At 39.0% G+C, this 26258-nt stretch overlaps 1 long non-coding RNA gene and 1 pseudogene across 1 annotated transcript in view; one reads left to right on the forward strand and one right to left on the reverse strand.

The window, feature by feature from the left end:
• The window catches only part of LOC138838741 (uncharacterized), a 148769-nt gene that overhangs the window by 118898 nt on the left and 3613 nt on the right, over positions 1–26258 (reverse strand). The gene's annotated exons all lie outside the window — the stretch shown is intronic.
• LOC138839018 (protein SET-like) lies at positions 17555–19128 on the forward strand (annotated as a pseudogene).

Consider the following 26258-nt stretch of genomic DNA (forward strand, 5'->3'; position numbering starts at 1 on the left):
AAGATATATCTGTGGAACCACTGGTATAATTTGTATAATTAGGGGGAAAATACCTTAAAAAAAACCTAGCACCTAAAAGTATAAAACAGTTATGCGGCTCAGTGGGTGTTTTAACTACATGTGTAGAATTATTCCAAGTGACCTTGAAATACATTTATTTGACAGCATTTCCTATGAAGATACAAGCTACAAATAGAAATAGAAATGACAAAAAAATTTGAAAATTTACACTCAATTGTGTTCTTGGTGCTCGTGTTAGAATTGCTATTCCATGATTGCATTTGTATATGGAGGAATAAAATGAATGTCTATATACTATTCTCTCAATTTCAGTGCCTTTAAACTTTGAATTATTACTGCAGAAGAAGACAGAGATGGAAACTACAAGATCGTCAGGGAAATCTCTGTGTTCCTCCATTCAAATCTAAAGAACGAGAGGCTAGACCAAGGGGTACTGAATCCTCCCACCTAACGCACAAACTCACAGGAGCAATCCTGTCTGTGCAGGGCTTTGCTTGGCCAAAAGTCCACCAGGGGACATGGAGTTTTATTGTGAGCCAGGATGGAATGTATTTCCTTAGATCTCTCTCTTAGCAATCTATTGATTGCTGCAAATAAACAGCCACACCATGGAGAAGGTGCTTTCATTTCTTTCCCTTTATGAGAAGTTTACTTATATGAGAAGTCGGCTGAAAGCTGCCCTTATCAAAGGCTGCTGGATGAGGACTATGAGATTGTTATTATTTATTATTGATGGAGCATCACAAATAGGACATTGTCATTGGGAAGACATACGATGCTGGAAAGCAGACTCCTGCTGAGAGGAGGTGACACTATAAACAAACCACAGGTATCATTTTCCAAAACAAGAAGCCCCAAGAGGTAGAGAGATTGGCTATTCTTTATTTTGGGGAGACTGGGCAAAAGCAAACATAAGGGGGATACATCTTGGAAAAGCATTAAGGACAGAATACGACTACTAAACCTATTATCCAGAAAAAAATGCGTAGTTAAAAGTTCAGTTGACTTACAAAATCCAGTGCAAACAAGAACAAATGGTTTGTCATTAAATTATCAAAGCTTTAAAATATGATACTCTATAATCCTTGGGCAGGTTATGAGATAGTGTCATTGTCATTTATTTCTGGAGGCATTGTAAGTCGATAGCATGCTTTAGGAAAGCAATTTTGTATTCTGTATCTGTGATGGTTCTTATGCAAGACCTTAATCCTTTCTGCAGTATTTATAACTTTAACATATTGCAGAAGACAGTGGAGCATAATTCTGCCTTTATGCACACATGGTAGTGAACATCCTGTATTCGTATTATCAAGTACTCTGCTCTGTTCTGTAATATTACATTTTCACGCAACTTATTCTAGGCCTCATGAGCTTTCACTAACTCCAAGTTGTTATTTTTTTTTGTAGCACCTAGCATTTCACAATAATACCAAGAAGCAAAAAAATATTGTTTCCATTTCAATCTTGTTTAACATATTAGGATCAAAAACTAAAGAAAGAAAGACAACATGTGGAAAAATAATTTGGAGGCAGGTTTGTGATTCCTTCATCGCTGTTTGTTATTCAGGATTGCTTTGGCTATTTAGAGGTCTTTGGGTTTGTTTATAACATTTAGGATTGATTTTTCTATTTCTGTGAAAAGTGACATTGGTAGAAAGGAGATAAAAAAGAGCAATAGAGGAGCTAATTCAGTCAAAGCACATTGTATACATATATGGAAAAATATGTGCTTATATCTAGAAAGTATACAGTATACTCTAGAATAATATAGAGGTTTAAAGCTCCCTATCATATACACTTGTACCCTTGTCCAACTTCTTTTATATTTTCTAGTCACAAACTAAGTTTATTAATTATTATAGGGTTTTTAACCTCTCTGGTTCAAAAGGGACCCATTTAAAAAAAGGACCCATCATTTTGTATATAGCTCCTGTATATAACTTGAAAACCTCAATACAATCTGAGTCTCAAGTTGAAAGTTCTGGGTTGAGCTTAATTTTTCAAGTGGAAACTGTTCCATATTACATGTTGGGCATATGGAATTTTAAAAATATTTATTTTATATTTATATCTTAGTATATGTATATTTTAATATAACATAAGAAGCTTCTTCATAAGGAGCAGTTGCTAGTTAATATAGATTATTTAAATCTATATACCCTAAATAGGTCAAGTTCATAGACAGGCTGGTATGGTAATTGGGGAGGCATCTCTGCAGTGGAGCAACTTGGATTCTAGCCACAATTCTGTCACTTGCTGTGTGATCTATGAAATTACCTAATTTACTCAGTGTTGGTTGCTCACCTTAGCTACTTAACTGGCTAAAAATGAAAGGCTCTCAGTTCAAGACCAGCCATAGGGAAAGAAAGCAAGGAAGTAAGAGATAGAAGGAGAGAAGAAGGGAGGGAAGAAGGGAGAGGGGAGAGAGACAGGGAGAGAGAGAGACAGAAGAAAGAGGGAAAGAAGGTAGGAAGGAAGGAAGGAAGGAAGGAAAGAAGGAAGGAAGGAAAGAAGGAAGGAAGGAAGGAAGGAAGGGAGGGAAGGAAGGGAGGGAGGGAGGGAGGGAGGGAGGGAGGGAGGGAGGGAGGAGAGAAGGAAGGAAGGAAAATGGAAAGGAAGGCTGGAGGAATGGCCCAAGAGGTAGAATGCCAGTGTTGGGATCACAGACCTTAAGTTCAAACCCTAATACTGCCCAGATCCCCCAAATGCACATGTCTATTCTCTGTTTTTCATCTGTATAAGATCCCCCAAATGGAAAAACCAGTTCTATAAGGATACAGGTGGACCTGCTGCAACAATGAGAAGTACAAGTTGTCATGTCCAAAACGAGCTTTACAACGTCGGGGGGGGGGGGGAAGGGGGGGGGAAGGAATAGGATTGGGATACGGGGGAGGGGGGAGGCTGGGAAGGGATGTGAAGGGTAAACAAAGGAGGAGGCTGCAATGCTTGGTAAGAAATGTACGCATTATCCTGCCCATGTAATTGTAACTCCTCTGTACAGTATGTTCACAAATAAAATAAAATAAAATTTAAAAAAAAAGATCCCCCAAATGCACACATCTATTCCCTGTTGTTCATCTGTGTAATAAAGATGAAAGAATAAGTAGCAATATTATTCATTAGTAATTAAAGAGGACACACACACACACACACACACACACACACACACACACACACACACACACACACACACACACACACACACACACACACACACACACACACACACACAAAGTACTTAGCACAGAATTACAATACAACTGATTACCCATGACAGTTAGGTGCCATTTTTGAAGATCTAACCTTTTTTTCTCATTTCAAATTAGTTGCATGATTTGAAGATGCATCAGATTTCATGGCATTGGGATAGAACAGGACCTGTGCCAAAGCTTTTCACAAATGTAGGGAACATATCTTAGGCAGTGAACTAAATCTCTGCATCATTTCTCCACCTAAGAACAAATCTACGGTCAAGAACAAACATAACCTTTCCTGTATTTTTTTAAAAAAGGTGAGTTCATGGTCACTGTCATTCAATCTTTCAATACTTGAATCCCATGGAGTTCATGAGTGAACTGTCAGCACTCTGTGTTTGTTTGGTGGCACATGCAGGTTTCAGTTTTCTATGAGCATGTCTTGTTGTGGAACAGCTGTGTTTGCACAGCACAAAAACCACCCTTCTCTTTCCCATGATGAAAACAAATTTTATAATAAAATGTGGCCACTTATTGCCAGCCAGAAATGAAATGTCAAGATTAGTAGCTCATTTCTTCCTTAATTCGCCACTAATCACTTTCTTTAGACAAATTCCACATCCTACAGTACCACGGAGGCAAGGCCTTCAACCCTGCTGTCTGCAATGTCAAGTTCAAGTTCAGCTCCGAGGTGAAGGCATGCGGATGACGGGAATGAAGAGATAGTTCATATTTTCCTATTATCAGTGAACAAATTATTCTACAGATCTTCTTTATGAATGATACTGAGTTAGCTCAATATTTCTCAAATACACATGGAGGAAGTCTCATCCATGATTTCATTTTGTTTGAAAGTCAGAAAACGCCCAGATAAATCTTCCCATGATTAAGCAGAAAACTTTTATTCTAGAAAAAAAAAAAGGACTTCACTTCTGAATTAGCTTCTACGTCCAGAAATCTTTTCCTCAGATGTGATAAGCCATAAATAATTGCCAATTTCAGGTTGGTGAAATTAAAAATCATTTAAAGAAAAGTTCTTCAAAGCAATTAACAACTTCACAGAGAAGAGATTTTGTTTAAGGTGAAGTAATTTTTTTTCCCCTCTACCAAGGGAAGACTCAGAGAGTAAGACTCAGGGAAGACAACAAAACAAAATTTGGACCTTTCTTCCTTGGAACTTTGATATTCAGCTTGAGTATACTTGCTCTTTTCCCAAGTGGAAAAGAAAAGGTAGTTCTCACATCCTGTTAAGCATCTTTTTTTGTTTCCTTTGAAGTGTTTGATGTTTCCAAGAACATAGGGAGGTTGCTGTCTTTGGATTTGTTTCCTAATTTTCCTCATTTAGCTGATGCTATGACATGGGGGCTGAACTATAGTGTCATTGGGGTAAAACACCTAGAAGCTCATTGTAGTCTCTGGGATCATAGAAAATGTTCTTGTCTAGGGCCTGTGAATTATTTTCTCCCTTCAAATGGTTAAGATCCCATCTGAGACATCTATTTTCCAGGAGGCCACGGCCCCACTAGACTCTTCAGGATGAGCAATGTAGATTGTATATCTTCCCCAAAAGAGACATTTACTTATCTGTGGCCTCTTCTGCCCATCTCAGATGATAGGCCGAGCTCCCAGACACTGCAGAAGCTCTGACCAGAAAAAACGAGCAACTTGCCTAGCCCAGTAATTATTTCTTCCAATCGCCTCTTGCTGCTGGTGTTCTTTTCCTTCTTTAATGATAACCCTTGTCAGCCGGATCATGGTAGGATAAATGGTGCAGCCAGATCATTCTGGGGCAAATGCTTGGTATAGATATCAGAAGTACAAAGAATACTGCAAAGGGATGTCATCCGAGAGCAGAAGGTAAGTCTTGAAGATTCAGGTCGGCCTTTGCCAGCTTTGTCCTTGTGCCAGTCAATCTCCCTGGGGAAATTAGATCTACGAGTCTGTAAATTTCTCCTTTTCTCCAGATTGAAGCAAGAGCCAGAGATCTCCTTTCTGATTCATCTTGAGATCCTGTTTTCTTAAAATATATTGCCCTTTCCCCCCTCTCCGCCTCTAATCCATCAAAAATTCAAGGTTTAAATGTTAGATTTCCCCTTCTACATGTTACTAAATATTTGTATTTCTTTACTGAGCCAACCAACCTTTGCTACCCTTTTTAATCTCTTTTGGGCCCAAGGGTCTTCCCACCATGTCCACTGTAAGTAACCATTGTTCCTTCACCGGTATTTCCAAGGGATAAATCCGCAATGCACATAACAGCCACAAGAGCGAGTTCACTCACCTGCCTCCTCATTTTTCATAGATTTCCAACCTGAGGTCATCTTGGACAAAACAACTGTGCTGCTTTCTTATTGACTTTCTCTTCCTCCCAACCTCACATGTTGGGAGAGCTGAGCTGGTTGTTTGTATTTGCTTATTCCCTCAATCCCACCTCCATGACTCTGGATCCCTGTCTTCCTTTGCGTCTTTATTGGGGAGAATTTATGGGAACCTATCATTTTGCTTCCTTCACTGTGCTTCTTGGCTGTAATCAGGAAATGAGCTGACTGGTAGCTAGAGGCACATAGTTATGAGAATCGTTAGGGCAAATTAAGGCTGATTAACTCTGATCACGAGGTCGCAAGTTATATTTGATGATATCATGCTTCTGTGAAAATAATTTCGTAATTAAAGCATGAAATATTGAATTAGCCATTTTGTGATATTCAGCCATCATGAATCTGGAAAGTGTCAAGTTTATTCTGCAGTTTAGACCCAATTGCCTTGAATAATAAAGAACATAAATAATCTTAAAATATAGTAGGATATCATTACATCTCCATGATACTTCAACACCACCTGTCACACATAGTTTTTTTTAGTCTCTGTATATTGCATAATCTTGTTTTTGAAACAGATGCATGTAATTAACAATGTAATTTTTTTTGTCATCATGGGGCTTGAACTCTGGGCCTGGGGGCTGTCCCTGAGCTCTTGGGCTCAAGGCTAGTGTTCTACCACTTGAGCCACAGTGCCACTTCAGATTTTCTGGTGGTCTATTGAGATAAGAGTCTCACGGCCTTTCCTGTCCGGGCTGGTTTTGAACTGAGATCCTCAGATCTCAGCCTCCTAGTAGCTAGGATTACAGGCATGAGGCACCAGCGCCCAGCTAACAATGTAATTTTTAAGGAGCTGCAGGAGCTTATCTGTTAAACACATACTATATGTAGGGATTCTATATACACTGTGTAATTTAATCTCATAACAGCCTTGAAGAATTAATCTGCATTTTTAAGTTAGGCTTATTTCCTAAATAATGAAATTTAAAGCAGAGAGGCTAAGCCATTTTTTACAGCTGTAAAGGGCCTGAAGACTCATGTACATTGCTTCTGCTATAAATCAGGATGAGCATTTATTATTATTACAGTAACTATAAATAAATTCATGAGGATTAATTTATAAATATCACAGTTCCCAGTTTGTCATGAGGGTTCTTTGTTAAGTCAGGTTTGGACAATCTACCTTGCATGACAACGTGGGAATTAGTTATATATGTTCAAGAGAAAAATCTGACAGTCCAGTTGGTGGCTTGGTATTAGGTAAAGGAGTAAATCTCGTGTTCCAGGAAGATCAGAAAAGACACAGGGTGATTTGGAGAGAAGGCTGGAAAAGCGAGTTGAAGTCTCTTTGTCAGCATTTGGTGATTTGGAGAAAATGAAATGGAAGGTCCTCCTGGTGCTTAATTATTGAGACTTGTTCTACTAGATGGAAATAAGCTTAAAGAGAACCATATAGGGCTGGGAAGGTGGCTCAGTGGTTGAGCGCTTGCCTTGCATGCATGAGACCCTGGGTTTGATTCCTCAGCACCACATAAGCAAAAAGAAAAAAGCCGGAAGTAGCGCTGTGGCTCAAGTGGTAGAGTGCTAGCCTTGAGCTGAAGAGCTGAGGGATAGTGCCCAGGCCCAGAGTTTAGGCCCACGACTGGACTCCCCTCCCCCCAAAAATAGAGAACCATATAGAATTATTAAAACTAAATCATGAAAAGCAAAGGAAATAGGACTTGAGAGAGAACCATATTCCAGGACATGATTTAAAAATTGTCTGTGTCTTTATTAAAGTATAGACTCTCAAATTTATAGTATGAATGCAGTTTACAAAGAAGGTACTTTTTGGTAATACGGTGGTTAAATTTTGGAAGCAAAGCCTCGGTTTTAAGTAGTTTTATAATTTCTTAGCTTTGTGACACTACACAAGCTATATGCAATTTTGAACTTCAGTATTAATAAAGTTCCTCAATCAATGACAACAGTTAATGTACTATTAATACCTAGAAAAAGTTGCTCTTTGCTCTTTGGTGGCATCATTAAATTTCCTCTTTAAATGCAAATTATTTTACTATAAGTAAAATAGTTAAAGTTTTTCTTTCCCTTTTTGCTTTTGTTATTTCTCAGCATTTCCTGCTTCTTCTACTGGGGCTGGCCTTGGACAATAATTCTCCTACCTCTGTCTCCCAAGTAGCTGGGATTACAGATGTTGTACCTGGCCTCTAATAAACCTCTAATAACCTGGCCTTTGATAAACTTCTAAACAGAGCAGCGTTAAGAACAAAAATGACAAAATTCCTTTGCTTGATGTTGAGAAATTGAGGGTTTTTTTGTTTTGTTTTGTTTTGAATCTTTAGAGTTTTACTTTCAAATGAATAAAACCTCTCTAAACATCAGTCCCAGAAAATTTGTACTCTTGGGCTTACACTCAAGTTTTCATTGCAAGAGTTAGCTCTTCCTTTTTACATACTTTGAATATTTCTTTATAGAACAAACATACTGCAAAAGTCTATACAATTCAATCATTCTGTGCCCAAACAAATGTGTGAAAGGTGGTTCAACTGGACCTTTCCAGACATGACCAAAATGTTCATGTAAACAAATATATGAAACCTATTAATATGTTAGTATTCATCCTTGCATAAATGTTTTCTGCCAAAAGCTGGATTTCTGGTGTGTGTGTGTGTGTGTGTGTGTGCGCGCATGTGTGTGTGCGTGCGTGTGTGTATGTGTGTGTGTGTGTGTGTGTGTGTGTGTGTGTGTGTGTGTGTGGTGTATAGTATGCCTATATAGTCTTCCTAGCTATAAAAAGTGCATCAGTTGGAAGTTTTAGGAGGATGACTCTTTTCCTCTAGATTTTTAAAGTTATTTTCTGTCTAGGTTCGGCTGGAAGCATTGTAAAATGGCTTCTTACCCATTTCAAACCGACTCTTGGGGCCAGCCACGGCGAAGACTGAAAATGTATTGGGTCTAAACTGCTAAAATAAAGTGACTGAAATATTTTCAGGCTCAGAGGACCGAGCTAGAGCTAGGTCTGAGGCAAAGGCCACTTCTCAACTCTGAAAATGATTCTTCCATCCCTGGGGAGTAAATAGAGAGTCTATCACAGTTTCTGCTCTGACCAATGGATTTCATCTAGATGGTTCCAGCAACTGTAGAGAGCCGACAGCAGCTTACCCTACAGGTTCTTAAGCATGTTCTCAGCCACCTATGTTTTAGTGTGTTACGACAGCATCGAGCTCAATCCAGTTGACATATTTCATGATGATGGCCTACCATGGCAGCAAAAGGTTTTGAGGATCTGCCTTCCCTTCTCCTGATAGATATGCTTGCTTCTCTCCTGTCGTTGTTGTTGTTTTGTTAGCTCCAGAGCATAGATCTCTTGAAAGAGCCTCAAATTGTCCTGTATCCTCCCTCTCTGGTTATATTCCTTAGAGCTTTGGACTGTGATCTTTTTGGATTCTTGTGTGTCTCTTCACTACACACAGGAACCACGGGTGTTGCTTGTATTTGAATGTAGGCGGTAACCTCAGATGATCTCAAAAGGTCTACTATTCCTTCAAAATGCTTTTCTGAGGGTTTTTTTGGTGGTCATCTCAGGTTGTGGTTTTCCAGAGGTCAGGGCGAGGGAGTGAGGATTAAAATGTGGTATAAAGCAGGATGCTCTAGAGCTAAGACCGAGATGCAAAGCTCTCTTTTTATTTTTCCTCCGATCTTGGGAATGGATGAAGATAGTAAATCTGAGTTACACTGTTGGGAAAAAATACCTTGAATTGATGTATTTTCATAGAGGAAGAAATAATCTTATATGTTAAAATCCACAGGGACTCCACTCTCTGCATTCTCTATTCACTACTATTTTCTTTTTGTTGTTGTTGTCGGTTGTGAGGTTTGAACTCAAGGTCTGGGCACTGTCCCAGACTTTGAGCCTCTTCGTGCTCAAAGCTAGCACTCTACCACTTGAACCACAGCATCAGTTTCAGTTTTTGAGTGGTTAATTGGATCTAAGAGGCTCTCAGGGACTTTTCTGCCTGGGCTGGCTTTGAACCTTGATCCTCAGATCTCAGCCTCCTGAGTAGCTAGGATTACAAACATGAGCCACTGTTGTCAGCATTTTCTATCATTGTTTATTGTATCTCTCATAAGTAGGTCTATGGGTGGTGTCTCATTGTGCTTCTAATAGGCATTTTCCTAATGACTAATGGGGAGTACTTTTTCATATGCTTACTGCTGAAATCAAAGTTAACAGTAGACGTGTAGATTTAATTCTGGTTTCTCCATCACACTGATCTATATATCCATCCTCGTGCTGGGACCACACTGTCCTGATTACTGTACAATCCCATGTAGTAAGTTTTGTAATGGTGACATAACGTTCCTAAACCTCATTCTTAGTTTTTGAAGATTATTGTGGTTATTTGGGATCCCTTGCAACTCCATAGGAATTTCAGGATGAGTCTCTTTCAATTTCTATCAACATTGCAGCTTGAATGCTGACCGGGTTTGCATCAAATCTGTAGACTAACCCATTGGAAAAGTTATTGCCATTTAAACTTCTAATACCTGAATTCAGGGCATCTTTCCATTCATCTGGCCTCCTTTCATTCATTTGTAGTTTCCAATGTGTAAGTACTATGCTCCTTTTGTTAAACTCACCCCAAAATATTTTGTTTTTTATACATTTTTAAGTAGGACATCTTTCTAATGTTGTTTTTGAATTGTTTGTGGCTAGCTGTGGAAATAGGATTGGTGGATGCATATTGGTCGGGTAGCCTACAACCTTGCAGAATTTACTTATTGTGTCCTTGGTAATAAGACATAATAAGTTCCTTAGGATTTTCTAAACACAAGATCGTGTCATCTGCAAATAGAGATGTATCCCATTTCCTTAGTTCATTTTCTTGACAAACTGCCCTGAGTAGGACCTCCCAGCACAGTGCTGACAGAAATAGCAAGGAGATTCTTTGCCTTGTTCATGATTTCAAGCAGATAACTCTCAGCTGTTCATATCTGTTCACTTTTCATAGATGCCATTTATCAAGTTGAAGGAGTTCCCTTCTGTTGCTCGTTTCCCTAATGCTTTTATCATGGCATCTTATTCTTGCTAGTTTTAATACTAATCCCATTAGTGTCTATGGCTCCTCTCAAGTGTATGCTCTGCCCTTGTCCTTTAGGTTGTGGAATTAATTCTCTGTCCTGTAACCCAGTCATCATCAGTAATAGGCAGTGTTTATGTGGAAGTGAGGAACTTCAAAAACTACCACAACTATGTATCAGCAAACATACACAGCATACACTGACAGCAGGAACTTGATGTATCGTAGGTTACTTAATTTTGTTACCTTCCACAATGAAGTTAGCTATGGTTGGTTTAGTTTTCCTTTTTATTCATTTAACAATTCATTATCTTCTTTCCTGTCTTTCTTATACTCTCATTTTCTTTAATCTGGTGCTTTACCCTAAGCACTTTTCTTTTCGGTTCTGATAGTTTCCTGTTAAATCTACAGAACTCTATGAAAATTGTTGTCCACATGTCATTGTATTCAGAGCTTTCAATCAAAACGGTTTCTGGATTCAAAATCAGACCTGAGACTGGGTACTTAACTTTGCAGCCAGAGCTGACTTAAGAGTCTAAGCTTCATTTTCATTATCTCCTTCGTAGGGCAGTGGTAATAATTAAAGGCATTTCATTTACAACATTTCTTCTGCACGATTTCTAGCATCAAGTGCTCCATTAAAGTTTAACTTCTTCCCTCTTTACAATTGCTAACATAAAAGCGGTGCTCTTATTCTCTACTCTCTTCTTGACTAATAATGACAAAATTTAGATGCATTAATATACTGACCATAAATCAGTAATTCCCTTTGACTGTAGAAAAGTTTAGAAGGTTTACTCCAGCTAGAACTCGGGTAGAGAAGCAATTACCTTGATGACTAAGGAAGAGTCCTTGGAGCCTCTTTCCTGACTTTTCTTTTCTTTTTTTGTCAATTGTGGGACTTGAACTCAGGTCCTGGGCATTGTTTCTGAGCTTTTTCGCTCGAGGTTAGTGCTCTACCACTTTGAGCCAGAGCTCTATTTCTGATTTCCTGGTAGTTAATTGGAGATAAGAGTCTCATGGACTTTCCTGTCCAGGCTGGCTTTGAGCTGTGATCCTCAGTTATCAGCCTCCTGAATAGCTAGGATTATAGGCATGAGCCACTGGTGTCCAACTTTTCCCTGAGTTTTCTAAGCTCAACGCATGCAGGGTTTCTAGCATAACTCAGAACTTTACCACAAATATTTATCTTCCCCTATGTTACTTGCTCTTGGCCCTTTTATTAAAAATTTAAAACAATTCTATTATTTTTTATTAAAAAATGTTCTACTCCTCTATGATAGAAAACCCAGTAAATATGGGTAAGTACAATGAAACATAAGTGATTAAAAGTCCACCCATAATCCCACTTTCTAGTTTATGGAAACTTTTCTAGAAATTTTCCTTTAGGTTCACACTTGATTTGGACAGGAAGAGGGTGTGCTGATATGTCTGTGGATATCTTCTGAATATGATATTCAGATTGTCCCATTTTCTGCCAAATAGCTAGAGGATTTGGTAGAAGGGAGCAGTGGTCTTATTTTTCACGTGTTCTTCCAGACATAGGCAGACTAATGGTTGCTTCTATGTGGCCTGCATCAGGTTAGCTGTTTAAAAATCTTTCTCCTCTAATAACCACAGGCTGTTTATATAACACATTCAATGTGTTTGTTTTGGATGTTTCTACAAGATTCTATAAACAATCAATATTATACTTTACAATATTTATAGCTAAGTTCTCAGAGTAAAGCTAAATTTCACAAATGTGAAAACTATCAGAATCGCAGGTGAAACCATTTGCTGACATTTGGGGACATGGCTTTACAAACTGAGAGTCTAAGAGATTGCTTCTTTCCTCCAAAGGATTACTTCCTAGCAGATAGATAACAGGGCCAGGTCTTGTTGCACAGTGGAAAACTCTTGCAGGTATAATAAAAGAAGTCATATTTCCTCCCATTGCATTATTGGGTTTTCTATTAAAATATGATCTTAACCTTTAAAGCAAAATCATATACAAGTATGATCATATACAAGCTTCACTATATTTAAATATATATATGCAAGTTTGAGCACCATTTTAAGAAATACAAACACAGAAACATAGTTCTTAATTTCATTAATGTATTTTATTTTTCTTTTACTGACATTGAGGATTGGGGATCTGATACTTGGTAAGCAAGTTTTCTACCATTTTTTCCAGCTTTTGATTTTAGATTGATTTTTCAGGTTATCATGTTTTTGCCTACTTCCTACGTATCTGGGCTTATAGGCATGTACTGCTCTACCTGGCAAATACTCTTCCATTTGAACCATGCCCCCAAGTCTTTTTTTGCATTTCTTTTTCAGATATAGTCTCCTGCTAACTTTGCCCAGACTGGCTTCCAGTGATTACTTTCTGTTAAACTACTTCTTAATTTCCTTGACTTGCGCAGAATCGCGTAGAAAATGGCTTTCTTTTCTACTTTGAACGTGACGAGGAGTGGGTAGTAGAGAGTTCAATGGAATAACAGGACTTTAAATAGAACTTTAAGAAAAATCCTAAATCTCAGACTATATACTAGAACAATTACATCAGAATTTCTGGACATGAGATACTGATACATAAGCTTGTGTAATTACCACGACTTGATGATTTAACATGACGCAATGTATTGTCTCGCGGCTCTGTGGAGCCTTGCGTCTGACATTCAAGCGAGGGCAGGAAAGGCCCTCTGACAAACCTCTGCTGGAGGATGGTGGATCCTCCCCTGCTTCTCCCTCATAGTAGCCAACACTCCTTGGCATTCCTTGACTTGACACCGCAGCCCCCAATCTTTGCCTATGTTGCCCTCTGTGGCCCTCTTCCCCACAGCTCCTTTGTGTCTATCCCAATCTTGAGATTTACCTTAATCCTGTATAGCCTAGTCATTCAATTCATCTACAAATAGCATCTTCCCAATCAGGTCTGTTCACAAAAGGAGGGAACTGTGAGCATATTGGTGGTGGGAAAACAGAATACAACACAATCCATCAGGCAGCAGTAACTCTGAGTCTGTAGGAAATTCCTCGACACAGTTGCTAGAGCAAGAGAACCAATTTCTTCTGAACAGTGCTTCCCAGACCCTGAACTGCTGGAGGATCTTGTTAGTGCTCAGGGTGTGATACACTACTGTTGAGGTGAGGCCTAAGAAAGACCCACGTTTAACATGTTCCCAGGTGATGCCAGGGAGTAAGTCCTCAGAGCAAGGCTTTGGCAAGCTTTTTGGCAACTCACCTCTGGCTTTTCTTTGTTTCAGGAGCCCATTGGATCACACACCTTTGCTAAGGACCTTAATTGGGCTATTTAATCCTAGCTAAGGAAGGGATTCATTTTATTTTCCCTTCTAAATTTCCATCCTCCAGCTCTGACATCCCCTAACCGGAAGCCAACTTTCAAATCACTCCAAATTCACCCTTATCTATTTCTCTAAGAATCAAGATATTCCAAATTAGCATGTATATCTAAAAGGCCACATATGAGCAACCTTTCAACTTGCCAGCACATTTGTATTTTTTTAAGCAGGACTTTTATTTTCAGGCTAAAAAGTTTTATTTTCAGGCTAAAAACACATTAAAACCAAGCAAAATGCAGCTTTACTGGAGATTGATAAGAACAAACCCTGCTGGGAGTATAACTTCACATGTCTTTCTCAAATACATTTAAGAGTCTCTAACTGGAATTAAAAATAACAAAGCAACATAAATTGCTGGGTTCCATAAAAACACAAAATAAAATAACATTTTGACAGCCTGTTATTTTTTCACTTCATTTTGGATCACAGATACTATTTTCTTTTCATTGACTCTTGTCTGTAATTTAAACAGAAAAACATCCTGTGGGTTTATTAGAATAACTTTGTCCAATTTTGGAGGAATCACAAATATATATATTTCTGCTCTGCGCTCTCTCTCTCTTTCTCTCTCCATGCTGAGCTCAAATATGACTTAAAATGAAGAGTTAAGGGGTCTTTCTCTAATTTTTTATTTTGCACAAAATCTCATATCTATAATTTTAAAGACTAGTACAAATAGCATCCATGGATATTTCATCTGAAGTCTCCAGTTCTTTAACATTTTATCACATTTGTCTTGCTTTTTCCATTTTTATTTTTTACTGGTTCATTTGAATATTGTAAACATCAATGATACTTTACCTAAATATTTAAATACTAAATAGTAGGCTAAATACTTAAGCCTACTTTATCTATGAACAAGGAAATTGTCCTGAGTCCATTAGCATGACCAGGAAATTTAATATACATCTTATCCAAAACAGAGTCTATAGGGAAAATTCTCCAGTTTTCCCTAAATTTCCTCAATTATTTCTCTGTTTCTCATCTCTGTTCTTCATTCCCTTCTTCTTTTCCTTTCTTCCCTATTCTCCTTCCTTCCTTTGCTTCTTCTTCCTTCTATCCTTCTTTCCCTCTGTTCCTTTCTCCTTCCCTCCCTCCCTATTTTCCTTCCTTCCCATTATTGTTTTACTAAAAATCAAATGAAGAACTATGTACTATATCAGGCTACCATATTACTTCATTTCTTCTACTCTAGAAAAGTTTCCTCTAATTCCTATCTCTCACCAGATCTTTTATGACATTAATATTTTTTAAGAATCTAGATGAGAGCCAGTGCTCATGCCAGTAATCCTTGCTACCTAAGAGGCTGAGGACTGAGGATCAAGGTTTGAAACCAGTCTGAGAAACTATTCATCTCCAATGAACCAGCAAAAAACCAGAAGTAGAGCTGTGGCTCAACTGGTAAAGTCTTGACTTCAAGCCCCAATGCTGGTACAAAAAAAGGAGAAGGAGGAGACTCTAGATCAATGAATAACACTTGTTATTATTTTGCTAAGAATACTGTAGTGGAGAGGTTGAACGAGGATGAATGTAGCCAGAATGCTTCATGTACACTCATGCATGCGGAGGTTGGTTTGGGAAGAGAGGACTAAGGAGAGAAAGTGACAAAGTAGTGACTCTGATCAAGATATATGCTGCATGAATGGGTATGTCAAAATGAAACTCCTTTGTACAACTGACTGACACTGATTTAAAAAGATTCTACTAAAATATAGAATATTATAACAGAAGGGTGGCCCCACCACTGCATGATACTGCAGAACACTAGTTTATCATTGATCGTTTGGCCATCCATGCGAACACCTTTCATCCTTCCCCACTGTAATGACACTTTCGTAAAGACATTGTACTTGTGTATATCACGGGGAAATTGGGGCTTAGGTCTGTCTGTGTTCAATATACACAATAAGTCCATTTGAAAATGGACTTCATGCTATTATGAGCCACTCATTTAGGAAACTGTGTCTCATTATTTTAAAAGCTAAAGTAACTGGGATAGCCTTTTAGTTCGGCCAATTAAATGATGGAATTGGCTCACCTATATCACAGTATAGAAAATTACTTTTCATTTAAATATTGAATCATAACAGCAAAAAATAATTGAAATCAACCAAAATAAATGGAATGTAAGAATATGGCTACAGGCAATTATTATGTTTTTATTCCTTTCTGGTAGAGAAAACAGTGGGAGAAATTGATACAGGTAAATACAAGAAACTACATGTAAATAGACTTCAGATGTTAGTTATGCATAAGCTTTGTGCATTTGTATGTGTATGGCATTACAGATTAATATTCTACAACCCACAGAAAAGGAGCTTAATTTGTATTCGAAGCCTAGTTTACATTTTCTAAATTCAGGGAAATTCCAGCCTGAGAATTCATATTGATTTAAGGGGAGAAAACTATTTTCATTTTTTTTCTCTAGAGAATTCATTTCAGTAAGATCTATGCCAGTGAGATTCCTACAATGTAAATCAGCCTGAATATTTCTTGTTGACTCATTATGACAACAATGTGACTCTCCTTTGGCTAACACACAGCCAGATTACCAAACACATCCAAAGGAGCTGCTTTTATTTTATTTTATTAATTTTGAGACTTTCTGAGATGTGTGATGTACTGGATTATATATTTTATTATATTTATTCCAGGATGATAGAAATTTTACTATGTCAAGTTATAGGCCTTCTGTAACTATTCTTAAGATTTGGTTAGCAGCATAAAAAAATGTAAAATGCCATGGATGAGACTCCCACATCCCCCTAAATCCCATGCATACAGCAAGGTTCCTGATTCTCACCTGATCCCACAAATCATCTCTATGGTTTATGTCCAGATTGGCATAGGAGTCCTTAAGTGTTCAGAGAATAGAAGGGAACACAAACAGCTGTCCCCCCTTCAATATAAGAGGCAGACACAGTTAAGAGAGATGAATCAACTCATTTGCTGGACTGGAAAAACAGCAATGAAAGCAATGCAAGCGAATACTTGGCCTTCTATTTTACAAGAAGGCATTGAAATAGGCCTGGCACCATGGTTCTTGCTGGGCTTAGCTCTCTGAGTCTATGAAGGCACTTTTGAACTCTTAGAGCCCTAATGGCTGGCTATAAGAACTTTAAGACTCCCCGTGGTCATCTTTACTCCCCTGAAAGCTAGATTTTCCTTGGATTTGGGGTAGGAAGAGGACTTGATGGGGGTAGCACCATTGCTAAAAGTGACAGCTTAGGGTTGTGAGCAGCAGAAAACCAGCTCCAAACTCATTCCAGCATTAAGGGAATTACCTCTGGGAAATCACTGCGATGCATCTGATCTCAGGAATGATTGAGTCAAGAGGCTCAAAGATGGGCCTGAAAACATTGTCTATATGTGGACTGGTTTTCCTTTCTGTGTATTGGCTTCATTCTGAAATGCATCATTTTTTCTCTTTATCATGGTTACCAGCCGTTTCATACTTATAAACTCAGAAATGCCACCTTTTTGTCCACAAGGACATTAAGAAGTCTTTACTAAAGAGTATGCTGAGTGCTCAATGCTCCTTCCTGTGGATCTGGACATTTCAGGTTTGCTTCTGACATTTTCTTCGTGCCATGACCCACAAACGACCATCAACCATCCTGCCTCAACAGAAGAAACCTCAACAGAGCCCAGGCCTGAAGCCAGGGCACACCTTCCTCTTCGGCTTGCCAAAGGGAGACAAAGAATAGCAAGAAGCAATCGAACATATCCATGGAGTACAAAATGAAATGGACACGTCTTTCCATTTCCTAACAAATGGGGGCGATTATACTAAGTGAAGTAAGCCAAGCCCAAGGAAACATAGGTTCCATGGTTTCCCTTATTTGCAATATCTAGTTCATGTCTCGGAAAAACATAAAAGGTCAAAAGCTATCTACATATGACCATGTAAGTGAAATGAACCCCTAGACAGGGACACAAGTGGTTTTTTTCTTTCTTGCTATTGTTTTTTTTTAACGTAGTTATAATGCTCTATGTGATTCTTTTGTTTCTTTTGTATGTTCTTACCCCAAGGTATAAACCCTGTTTTCACTGTATCTGATGCCAGCATCCTGTATCTTGTATATACATTTTTATAATTTGGGGAGAGGAAGGGATATAACAAAATGCTGAAATAAGGATACAAGTTGACTCATTGTAACAGTGAGAGTACAAGATCCTATGTTAAAAATGAACTTTACTACTTCAGGGCGGGGGGGGGGGAGAGGGAGGAGTTGGGGAGGTGGGAGGGAAGGGATGGTAGGGGGAAAACAAAGGAGGAGGTAACAATGCTTGATAGGAAATGTACTCATTACCTTGCTCATGTAACTGTAACCCCTCTGTACAGTATCTTTTTTTTTTTTTTTTTTTTTTTTTTTTGTCGGTCGTGGGGCTTGAACTCTGGGCCTGGACAGTATCTTTACAATAAAAAAATATATACGGAAAAGAAAAAAAATGCAATGGACAGACTTCATGAACAAGCCAGTGAGGAGGTTTTGAAAGTAGAACGGAAATATAATAAACTCCATTAACTATTTTTTTTTTCAGAAAGAGATCAGAATTGATCTCCCAAACCCCAAATTTGGGGGCCACAATCTGTGTCTACCACCCACAAGTGTCTGTGCTGCTTGGGGGTGAGAGGGGTTCACAAAGGGGCGCTGGCTACCTTGCCTGACCAGACGTGAAGTGACAGAATTGAAGGTATAAGATCAGGTCACTGAATAGATGTTTATTTGGATGAAAATCCTTCCTTTGGAAGTGAAGTTCTCTCGGAAGAGTTTCATCGGGAATGAGAGTGGCAATCCGTCTTCAAAGTCCACTAAAATCAAATGGAAATCTGGAAAGGATTTGGCAAAGGGCTCCGTCAAACGCTGAATAAAGTCAGCAGGAAGCCTGAGGAACCAGAGAGCTTCTCCCCTTGGTTCGCTGACCACTCGGGCGCTGGTGTGGACCACTTGGGCGAGGTCCTAAAGACCACATCTGGCCAAACCCACTGCAGTACTACCTGGGTCCTGATATGGATGGTAAGGAAGGAGAAGGGGAAGAGAATGATGATGATGACAAAGAGGAGGAAGGATTAGAAGATACTGATGAAGAAAGGGATGAGGATGAAGGGGAAGAAGACAAAGATAGTGATAAAGGAGGAATGACTAATAGAAAGCACTGATGGATTCTAACCTATTTTATTTTATTTTATTTTATTTTTCCAGTCTCTGGGGCGCAAGTTGCAGCCTTTTCCCCTTCTCTGTGCTCTGTGGTGCTGTTCTTGAGGTCTTTTTTCTTAACTGGTTCTCAACTTATTTGGGGGGAAATACCTTGTTCAGAATACAATGGGAAAAGAATCTCCACACCTCTTGGTTTTAAGTTCATTTTTATCCCTTCCTGTCTCAATAAAAAACTGTCCAGACTCACCACCACCACCTGCCCTGTGGGGAACAAGAAAAGCTCCAGTTCCTTTGCTCCGCCTGAGGCCCAGGCCCTGTGTAGTAGTGCACAGAGTCTAGCGTTTTCTCTCATATATTAGGGTCAGAGATTACACTGCATCTAAGTGAATACAACACTTAGCATTATCAACATGTATCTGTCTACTTTCTCTTGTTTAAAAACAAAGAAAGGAACTTTAAAAATGGGATTCTAGAAGGTGAGCAAAGGGTGTGTTTGAGATGTTTAGGTGCGTGAGTGGGCATTTTGACGTGGCTTCTCCTTTGGCATGTTTAATGGATACCCTTGCAGTTTAAGATGACACTTTTAAAATAAAATTCTCTCCTAATGATGACTTGAGCCCTACCACTATGGGAGAATCAGCAGACCCCGTAGGATCTTACTCGAAATTGACATTTTCTACTGTAAGTTTGTTCATTATTATTATTATTATTTTTGGTCGGTTGTGGGGCTTGAACTCTGGGCCTGGGCGCTGTCCCTGAGCTCTTCAGCTCAAGGCAAGCACTCTTCCAGTTGAGCCACAGTGCCACTTCCGGTTTTCTGCTGGTTAATTAGAGATAAGAATCTCATAGACTTTCTTCCTTGGGCTGGCTTTGAACTGTGATCCTCAGATCTTAGCCTCCTGAGTAGCTAGGATTACAGGCGTGAGCCACTGGCTCTTTTGTTTTTACTGGGATGGAAAGATGATGCCCAGTTTTAAACACTAGAAGTGTACAGATTGCTTTATTACAATAAAACTAAATGTGTACCAAAAAAAAGGACTATGCTAAAGACAGTAATCAGACTCTCATTGGTCCACCATGGATCCTGTGCCCTCAGCTGAATTAATCAGTGTGGTCAAGGACATAATATCTTCATCGAAGAGAGTAGCAGCATCACCTTGCCTACGTGTGTCTGAGATGGAGAGTAGACCCTGACAAGTGTACATCCAGCAAAGAAAACCACAAATTAAATTATTTAGTGCATTCATCACGCAATGATTTTTTTATATGCTCTAACACAAGGGCCTTTCAATTTCATCTAAAGACAAATCACGTCAGATCCTTCTGCAGGAAAGTAATTGTTGACTTAGAATATCATGCAACAACCTTCAACTTTCAGAGTTTCCATAGGACAATGCCTCACTTTCAGACTGTATCGTGGAGCCAGACCTGTGTCCTTTTATTTAAGTCAAATTTGATACATAACGTTTTATATAACAAATTCAGTACTGTGTTCTTAGCACTTGAAAAGCTGAAGCAGGAGGATTTTGACTGTGCAACTAACCTGGGATACATAGAAAGGCTTTGCTTAAAAAGCACAGATAACCAGGTGTTGAAGACTTATGCCTAAAAACATATCCACTAAGGAGACTGAGATCTGAAGATCAAGGTTCAAAGGCAGCCTGGGCAGGAAAGTCCATGAGACTCTTACCTCTGGTTGACTGCCAGAAAGCCAGAAGTAGAGCTGTGGCTTAAAGTGGTAGATATATATATATATATATATATATATATATATATATATATATATATATAAATAGATGGATAATACATATGTATACATACATATCATTCAAGATGAACAGCTTATGTAATGCTTTATAGTTTACAAAGTCTGAGAGTCTGTTAACATATATTAATCCTCAGAAACTTTGATTCAATGAATTATCTTTAAATGTCTCAGAAACAAACTGTAAAATTCAGCAAAAAGAGCAATGCTGGAGTATCCAAACACCTGACTTCAAATTTACTACAGAGCTATAGAAACAAAGACAGCCTGGCACTGGCATAGGCAGCATTAGACAAAGAAAGCACACAATAGAGATGCCAGCACACATGTTCACTGCAGCACTGTTCACAATAGCCAGACTGTAGAAGCAGCCTAGATGAATAAAGGAAATGTGGCATCTATCTACAATGGCTTATTATTCAGCCATAAAGAAGCATGAAATCACATCAATTGCAGGAATTGAATGAAACAGAAGATCATCATGTTAAGCAAAGTAAGCCAGACTGAGAGAGTATGTTGTCTGAGACACAGAGGAAAAAAAAGAGAAAGAGAGTTGCAGCTCTCTCATATTCAGAATCTAGACCATGTAGACTAAACAAACAGGATATGAGTACAAAACAGGAAATATTTTAGAAGGGGAATTAGTGAGAGAGCAAAAGGAGAGGACCAAAGTATTTCACATGCAAGTATGAAAATGGGAATAATGAAAACTCACTAAAAATGGGAGGGAAGGGTAGAAAGAGCAACATGGAGGGTGAATTTGATTAAAATACACTATATGCACCTATAGAAAATGTCAGAATGAAACTGCTTTGTGCAACTACTGTACACTAAGAAACACACTCAGACTTCTTTTGATTTCTATATTCTGCTCCATACTTTCTACATTCTCAGGATGCATTCTGCCCATAATCACTGCTCTGAGCTAATGGATACCCAGTGTTTAATATTAACTATGTTTTATGCTTTACAAAGCTCATCCACAAGCATCATTTCATTATAATAAAAAGAATATACTTCATACATATTTACAAGCCTTCTCAAGCAACCATTAAACAAACCTCTTTGCCAACCTGGAGTGACATTCAGTTTTACATAACCATAAAATCAAACACTCTGCTCCCCTACCTTGCTGCTACTTTTTGCAGAGTTGTTTTTTTTTTTTTCAATAGCCCTCCTGGGCTTCTCCATTATTGTGCTTCTTATAGTCAGTTATACTGAAAGAAGGCTGTGTAGGCTTTGTAGACTCAAGGCAACTTCCTTAGAAAGCTCTCAATTTGATACCATTCTTTCTATTCTTTCTACTGGTCTTAAAGAGCCTCACTGTTATTTTCTGGTGGCTTTGGTTGCTGGTCCTTTTGTTGTAAGAATGGTTCTAGGTCAGCAGATGCAGTGCTGAAAGGAGAAATCAAGAACAAGATAACCTTTTGGGGAATAAGTATGCCTTATGTAAAGAGGGGGAAAATGTTTCTCCTGTTATTACCCAAGATGAAGCCGGGGTACTGCTGAGCAGGAATTGGGCCACAGATCAAGTTCTGATTCAAGCTGGAGCTTTTCCTCTCAAAAAAGATTCCCCAAGGCAAACATGAACAGGATCGTGAAGAATAAAGCTTACTAGGAGCTGCTGTCAAATATTTTAGCAGTTTCATTGAGGTATATCTACTAGAAGATGCACACATTTAAAATGTGTAATGTGATGTCTTCTAATGTGCATACAGTTCGAAAAGCACGCTGCCACAAGTTGACATCATAAATACTTTAGGATCTCTGTCCCAAGAATTTCCTCATACCTCTCATCAGTAGGAATGTCTCTAAGACACAGACATCTCTTGACTTTTTGCTATATTATTCCTGCCCAGAGGCAGGAAATGGCCTTTTCTGTATTTACTCCATCAGTTAGCAAGGACACATGTCTATGGCCTCATAGCTAATGCTGCACATCCACCAGTGTCTCTTCCCCTCCTCTAGCCCCAAATGACTTTGCCTTGATTTATACAAGTACATACAGATTTATCTTCAACTACTTCTTAAACTTTTACAGGTTTCTTTGGTTATATCATAATCTCTCTTTTCTTCTGGGCTCACTTCCAGACACTGTCTGTGGAATTGGCTTCTAAATTTTAATTAAGCGTTCTTTTTGTTTGGACCATAAATTAAATTGTTCTGCGTTTCTTTTTCCAGTGTCAAGTTCAAGGAAGGCAGCCAAATGTGAAGCGCTAGGGAAGTGGTAGAGGCTCAAGCTCTGCAAACGCCTCCCTTTGCACTTGGATAGCGATGTAGAACATCGATTCATGAGGTGCTGGAGTGAGGACGATCTTCAACAGTGACTTGATAAATCAACAATGCTCATAACTAAGGCATGTAACTTTTTAGTGGCTGAGTACACAATGAAATCCGGTTGATCTAATTTGGAGTATCATTAGCCTTCCACTGTGATTTTTCTTGTCTGTCATATTTTGGGATTTTACTGTTTAAGATGAGCTAGATGGTTAGAAAGAGACAGACCACGATGATTAATAAAATAAGTTTTTAGGGGATTTTCTAGTACAGGGTTCTAGAGTTAAGATATCCTTTTTAATTTTTTTTATTGAGATTAGGTGATTACATAAATTTCACATATTTCACAGTATTGTGGAATAGTGATACTTAGTTAAAATCATAAACGCATTTTAACCTTCACAAGGCAAATTGTCATCATCATGGTCTATAAAGATTATGAATTCTAGGAGCTTTGACAATACAACTATTTCTTCCACATCAGGTGATATCTACATTTCTTTCCGTTTGCTTAGTGTAAGCTGTTCGCTCTTTCCCTGTCATTCCCTCCCTCCCATCGCTGCCTTTGAGTTGCTTAGCTCATTTTCATCAATGTCCAGTGCAGCTGATGGGCCCCCTGCTGTATGTTTTCCCGTTTCCATATGATTCTGTGTCCTCCTCCTAGCGTCCCTCAGATGAGCGCATATATATAGTCAAGAACTGGGGTCATTTAGCAATGATATGACAAAATGAGTGGACGTCCTTTGTTTCTGGAGTCCTGTTTACTTTGTCATATCTCCTTGCATTTTGGCTTTAGCATCCACATATCAGGGAGACTATGTGCCATTTCCCTCTTTGCTCTTGGTTTACCTCACTCAAAATAGGACATCCCTTTTGTGGGGAGGTTTTTGGCACTAAGTAAATACGGTATCAACACATTGATGATGATGATAATAATGCTATTTTCATTAAGTATTATGAACCAAGAATACTTTCAATTCTTTACATGTATCAACTTATTTCGTGATCTCAAAAGTTTGTTGCGGAAAGGTCAGATTATTCGCATACTATCATGAAATCAGTAGCAGGATTAACAGGACTTGCAAGTGCATTTTTGCTATCATAACTGAATGAAGCCAACTATACAACTACCTATGTGCCATTCCTTATGCCTAAAAAAAAGACTTAGAAAAGTTTTTAATTCTGAGTCAAGGAATAAGCCTTGTAGATATGTGAACCTATTAAAATACTGGACATCTTGGGCTGGGAATGTGGCTCAGTGGTAGAGTGCTTGCCTAGCATGCATGAAGCCCTGGGTTTGATTCCTCAGTACCACATACACAGAAAATGCCAGAAATGGCACCGTGGCTCAAGTGGTAGAGTGCTAGCCTTGAGCAAAAGAACTCAGGGACAGTGCCCAGGCCCTGAGTTCAATCCCTGGGACTAGCAAAAAAAAAAGTACTGGACATCTACTTCCTAAATCAGAAATGTGTAAATAAATAGATGAAAGGGAGAGAGAATGGGTAAGGTGATAGCATTCTCCTAAAGATAGCATTGCTCCTAAAGACTTTGCATCTGTTGTTGTCTTCACCATGACTGGCAAGTTATTTCAGATGAAGATCCAAGTTGAGGAAGATTAGGCAATGTATATAAACACCCCACTAAGAAAGACATAGATGAGATTCAAATCAGTCTATTTCAAATCCACTCTTTCCACACTATGCCATTATTTCAGGGGCCAGACAGAGCAAAGAAAAGAAGAGAAGAAAATGAACTATGCACTTAGTGGACTATGCACTAGGGGACTGTGCATACACTATTTTCATTTCCAGGCCCAATGAGAACAGAGGAGAGAGGACCGAGAATGGCTTCTGTAAACCAGAGACTCTGCACAAAGCAAGAAACTAAAGAATTGGTACAAGGGAGAATTCGGTGAACTCTTGGAAGAAGGTAATAGAAGCAAGAGACTCAGGCACTTAAGAATCATTGCAACTAGTCGGGCACTGGTGGCTTATGCCTGTAATCCTAGCTACTCAGGAGGCTGAGATCTGAGGATCAGGATTCAAAGCCAGTCTAAGCAGGAAAAGCCATGAAACTCTTATCTCCAATAAACCATCATAAAACTGAAAGTGGTGCTGTGGCTCAAGTGGTAGAGCACGAGCCTTGAGCTGAAGAACTGAGGGACAGCGCCCAGGCCCAGAGTTCAAGCCCCATGACTGACAAAAAAAAAAAAATCATTGCAACTGTAGAGCCTTTTTGTAAAACACATTGATTTTTAAAAAGAGTTCTCTTCTATAGTGATATCTTACAGTTGAATAGTGAGAGATATTTTTAATAATTGGGAAGAGCTCACAATCTTTCCTCTTGATCTATAATCAAGAAAAATATGAACACGTGGTATGATACCCTCTTTCAATTTTTCTTCTGTACCTCCTCCTACGCCCTCTGCACACACGGACTCCGGTTGTGATAGAGCTGGTGTTAGAACTCACATCCCTGAAGACTCAGCCTCCTACTCCTAGGTAAAGTAGATGCCTGCCTTCTGCAGTGTTTCCTACCTGGGGCTCCACAGTGGCTTACCTATTTTTGGTTTCTGTAATCAAAACAGAAGCCAAGTTCAAGGAGGTGCCAATTCCCAGAAGACTTTGCAGTCAGCACTTAACTGCAATCAGTGAGGGAGCCTTCCAGCTGGGCCGCTGCTGGCTGACTGTGGAAGAAATGGCCTCATCCACACAGCAGGCCACGCTCCCAGCCTGTTGGGGCAGCACCCTGCCAGCAGGATGGCATGTGTGGTTTTAGGGAGGAAAATCTCTTATATATATATATATTTCCCCAGCAGTGACTTAGAAAAAAGATACTTTGGAAGGCAAATTTCCATGCATAGAACCAAAGTACTTGGTTTCTACAATATACCGTATGCATTTCCTAAGGGATTTACTTTAACCCAGAGTCAGAAGCTATGATGGCTTTGAATAACAGCCTCTGTTTGCTTGGCAAAGCCAGCCTCCGTGAGGGGAAGGCTGGCGTTGAAGGAATGTTACCAAGTCTCTTTCTGATGTCTCATCCTAAGGGCAGGCTTTGAGTGTGAATCTTTATAGATCCTCCTTCCTA

This window comes from Dipodomys merriami, unplaced genomic scaffold (genome assembly GCF_024711535.1).
Source record: "Dipodomys merriami isolate MVZ:Mamm:240054 unplaced genomic scaffold, mDipMer1.0.p SCAF_29, whole genome shotgun sequence".
NCBI lineage: Eukaryota > Metazoa > Chordata > Mammalia > Rodentia > Heteromyidae > Dipodomys > Dipodomys merriami.